The sequence below is a fragment of the Echinops telfairi genome, unplaced genomic scaffold (assembly GCF_000313985.2).
Source record: "Echinops telfairi isolate 266 unplaced genomic scaffold, ASM31398v2 ScPeMD7_3533;HRSCAF=4204_0, whole genome shotgun sequence".
Classification (NCBI taxonomy): Eukaryota; Metazoa; Chordata; class Mammalia; order Afrosoricida; family Tenrecidae; genus Echinops; species Echinops telfairi.
In genome coordinates, this window is record NW_022107431.1 from 38658992 (window position 1) to 38663903 (window position 4912).

Here is a 4912-nt window from a genome sequence, read left to right on the forward strand (position 1 = left end):
TGCTACCTTAATACTAAACCTATAAATATATGCACATAAATCTATTTCCCCATCATCATATATAAATATATTTATATATGTATATGCTTATATTTAGATCTCTAAAAATGCCATTTGCCTCCTAGTTATTACCTCTATTTCCTTTTGTCCCACTATCATGCTCAGCCTTCATTTGGGTTTCAGTAATTTCTCTCTGTTACATTGCCCTTGATCAAGCCCTACCAGGCCTCCTACACTTTCCTTGCCACTGATTTGGATCACTTGTTGTTCCCTTGTCCCTGGGATTGTTAACACCCACTTCCTTTTCCCCACCTTCCCCTCTCCCATGCCCCCCCCCACAAGTGTCAGTCCTGTTGTTTCTACTCCAGATTATTTATCCCGCCTATGTTATTTAGATAGACTTGCAGAGATAATAATAAGCACATAAAACAAGACAGAGCAAAACAAAGCAACAAAAGAAAACAAAACAACAACAACAACAAACCAATGATAGAAAAAAAAAACCCTGTAAATAGTTCAAGGTCTATTTGTTGACGTTTAGGAGTGTTTTCCAGTCGAGTCTGATGGGGGTGCCACGCCCTGGCCCCAAAGTCTTTATTTTTGGTATTCCCGGGGGACTTCGTTGCTCTGCTCTCATTGCTGTTCTGTTGCACACTCTTAGTGTGCCTTGAAGTGATGGGGTCAGATCGGGCGCAATTCCCTCACTGTGTCTCCAGTGTTGTCCCCATAGCGCTTACATCCAATATTGGCCATCCTGATTTTGACCTGTATTATTTTCCATTGAGTGTAGTTTTGTAAGCATTCTCTGTAGTCAGATTCACTTTACATGTCACTATCAGGTAATCTTTATATATTACTGCTCCATTTTTTTGGTCCCATTACTATCACTTAAAAAGACAAACAAATATAATAAGAATTTATAATTTATCAAGGGGTCTCAAGGGTGGGAGAGGGGAGGGAGGCGAAAAAGGAGCTGATACCAAGGGCTCAATAGAAAGTAAATGTTCAGAAAACAATGATGGCAACATACGTACAAATACGCTTGATACAATTGATGTATGGATTGTTATAAGAGCTGTAAGAGTCCCCAATAAAATGACCTTTTAATAATAAAAAGAAAGACAAACTGTTTCGATATTGGCACGTGGTAGGTATTTAATCATTTCTTGCATCATCGAATGTACTTTGGAGAGTAGTGGGAGAGTCTGGGAATGGAGATTGGGACAATATTATGAATGCCGTGGAGAACCAGAGTGAGGATACTGTTTCCCCAAGACCACCCCCAGGTTTGATGATGAGTAGGAGAACTTGTAGGACTCACAACTATGATTTATTACACCAAAAGGATACAAAGTAGACTAGCAAAGGAAAGGTGTATGGTGCAAAGTCTGCAGGGAAGTAGGCACAAGCTTCTGAGTCCTCTTCCAATGTAGTCATGGTGCTGTTGTGCTTGTTAGGTGCCATTGACACATAGCCACCCTGTGCCCCAGAAGGAAACACCCATCAGTCCTGGGCCATCCTCCAGTTGTTATGTGGGAGCCCATTGTTGCAGCCACGGCGTCTGTCTGTCTTGTCGAGGGTCTTCTTCTTTCCTGCTCCTTTACTTTACCACACATGATGTCCTTCTCCAGCAAATGGACTCTCCTGAAAACATGTCCAGAGTGTGTGAGACCAAGTCTTGCCATCCTGGCTTCTAAGTAGCTGCTGGCTATACTTTTTCCAAGAGAGATTTCTTTGTCTTTTTGGCAGTCCGTGGTACTTTCGATGTTCTTTGCCTGCACCATAACTCTAATGCATCGATTCTTTGCTTTTCCTTATTCAGTGTCCAACTTTCACATGCATAGGATAGGAGGCAATTGAAAATACCATGGCTTGTGTCAGGCTCAAAGAAATCTCCTTGCTTTTCAGCACTTTAAAAAGGTCTTGTGCAACAGATGTACCCAATTCGAGGCATAGTTTGACCTCTTGACTGCTGCTTCCATGAGTATTGATTGTGGAGCCAAGCAAGAGGAAATCCTTGACAACTTCAATCTTTTTTTTGGCTTATCATGATGTGAGGGTTTCGTTTTCCCTTGCATTGCATTTTAATCCACACGGAAGGCTGCAATCATTGGTGATCATCAGTAAGAGCTTCAAGTCCTCACTTTTAGCAAGCAGGGTTGTGTCATCTGCATGTTCCGGTTGTTAATAAGCCTTCCTCCAACCCAATGTCACATTCATCTTCATATCATCCAGCTTCTCTGAGGATCTGCTCAGCATACAGATTGAATACATATGGGGAGAGGATTCAACCCTCAGGCACACCTGTCTTGATTTTTAAACCATGCCGTCTGCCCCTGTAGCGTTTGCACACCTGCCTCAGGATCCGTGCACAAGCCCCACGGGAGCACCCTGGGGTGATCTGGAAGCCTCACATCTCCCAAGGCCATCCAGAGTGTAGGCATGCTGCAGACCCCTTATTCCTCTAGGGACTAATTCTGACAATAGGGGTGGAAAGCTGTCTGCCGAGGAAGCTCATCAGAGGCTTAGCGCCCAAGATTTGTATGGGAGGCAGGCTTGCAGATCTCCTCTGCCTAACATGTACTGAAATTCCAGATTTGCAGAAGACAAGTAGATGTTTTATATAACCCACTTTGCTGGTACATTGAGGAAACAATTTAAGCTCATGAGCCACCCCTACCCTTTCTGGGAATGATGGGAACCCTCCCCAACCTTGCAAATTGGACTTTCTAAGTAGAGCAGCCTCAGCACACTAGCCATCCTCTCTGCCATCCAATAGGACAGGGAAGTGGCCTCCGGGGCTGCTTGAGTCACAGGGGTGGTGGTGGTGTGAGGGTGGGATTGAAGGGAATGCCAAGAGGGTGGGGCTTTGTGCCTTCCCTGTCTCATTTTCCTCATTAGTAAATTTAATGTCCTGTGGAAGATTTTATATGAAAAAAAAATGCTGCTGTTAGGGGATAAAAAGGAAAAGGAAATTACTTCTTGAAACAGCGAAATGGATTTTAAAGAGTGACAAAAAAGATAACATTTGAATTTCAGCAAGAACATCCCTGTCGTTTGTGGAAGATGTATCTGCAGCTGGGCCGGTGTTGCAGGGCTGTTCTTGGCAGCTCAGCACTGCTGGGGAAGCAGCCTCCATCTTTCTGCCTTGCTCAGCATCCTGCATGGCTTGTGCGTCTCGTTGCCCCATTGCTTTTCTGGCTGCTGTCATCACGGCGTGATTCCACTCAGAGGGAGAGGGTGGGGAGAGAGAAGAGAGGACACCCCCTTTCTCTTTAAGGATTCAGGACTGCACACATTTCAGGACTGCACACATTTCTGCTTCTATCTCTGTCAGAACCTGGCCACAGGACCATACGGAGCTGCAAGAGAGTCGAGAAAATGTCATAGTTAACTGGGCAGCCATGTGCTCAGCCATTTCTGATCCAAAAAGGGAGGAGAGATATTGGAAGATAATCCTGCTCCATCCTGAGCATTGGTATATTTAATGATTTTTTTTCCCTCCCTTAGGAAAAAGGTGTAAGTCACGTTGTGACGGTTAATTTCCTTCCTAGGAAGCCATTTTCTTATTATTGCAGTGAAAGAAATGAAAGGCTCTCAAAGTGCCTTTGAGACGTCTTTGTCTAAAAATGTGCCAGGTTGCTGCTCTTTCTTGTTGCTTCTTAAACAGAGAGAAACCCACCGGCTCAGTGAGCCTGTCCCAGATAATGAATGGGATTGTGATTGGAATCACCATGCACAATAACTTCCAACCCAGGTGGTCATGAGCTCGTCGAGGCCCTATGAACAACAGAACACAGCCTGCCCAGTCCTGCCCCATCCTCACAATGGTTCTGCTTGGGCCCATTGTTGCAGGCACCGTGTCAACCAGTCTCACTGAAGGCCTTCCTGTTTTACTCTGACCCTACTTTACTCAGCATGGTATCTTTCGGGGACTGGTTCCTTCTGCTAACATACCCAACGTATGCAAGATGAAGTCTCACCATCCTCACGTCTAGGGAGCATTCTGGCTGTATTTCTCCCAATGGGTGAGCCACCATGCCCCCAGGGCCCCTGTTCTTCTGGCAGTTACAGCAATTTCTGTTTTCTTCAACACCATCATTCGCATGCTCCGTGTTTTGAAACTTGGTACAGATTTGCATGATGTCTTGGCCAATGTTGACCCTAGCCACAATGTCCTGTGGTTTTCCAAAGGCACCTCAAGTCCTAGTCTGGAGCTTAAATTAAGGACAGCAGACATTAGCTGGATCAGAGATATCAAAGAACTGGAAAGGGCTGCCTCCGAGGCCCCTTAGGGAACTTTACATATGCTAACAGGCCGTGTACACCACCAAGGAGACTGCTCTTTGCAGCCATTGCACGGCAGCTTCTACAGGACAGAGGGCAGTTAACCTAATTATGTCAAGGGCCAAGTTCAAGTTCTCTGGGCTCCAAAAGATCCACATCTCCAAGAAGTGGGACTTTACCAAGTTTAATGTTGATGAGTTTGAGACATGGTAGCTGAGAAGCACCTCATCCCAGATGGTTGTGGAGTGTAATATATCCCTAATCATGGCCCCTTGGACAGGGTAGCCCTGTGCCCTGCCTGAGCTGGGCCCACCAATAAATAAATCAAATGACGTATTGCCTTGGGCAAATCTGCTGCACAAGACTGCTTTAAAGTGTTTAAAGTGCGAGGAAGTTACTTTGAGGTTTAATGTGCGCCTCGCCCAAACCCTAGAAGTTTCAGTTGCCTAATACACATGTGAAAGTTGGACATTGTAAGATATAGCGTGTGGGGGTCTTAAAAGCTTGAAGGTAAACAAGCGGCCATCTAGCTCAGAAGCAACAAAGCCCACATGGAAGAACAAATCAGCCTGTGTGATCACGAGGTGCCGAAGGGATCAGTTATCTGGGGTCAAAGAACAAAAAA

At 45.1% G+C, this 4912-nt stretch overlaps 1 protein-coding gene and 1 non-coding gene across 3 annotated transcripts in view; one reads left to right on the top strand and one right to left on the bottom strand.

Moving 5' to 3' along the window:
- AFG1L (AFG1 like ATPase) overlaps window positions 1-4912 on the top strand; it is a 208213-nt gene that overhangs the window by 9316 nt on the left and 193985 nt on the right. The gene's annotated exons all lie outside the window — the stretch shown is intronic.
- LOC115871080 lies at window positions 4274-4405 on the bottom strand. Its single transcript, XR_004047069.1, has one exon. It is a non-coding gene; the product is annotated as a small nucleolar RNA SNORA70 (small nucleolar RNA).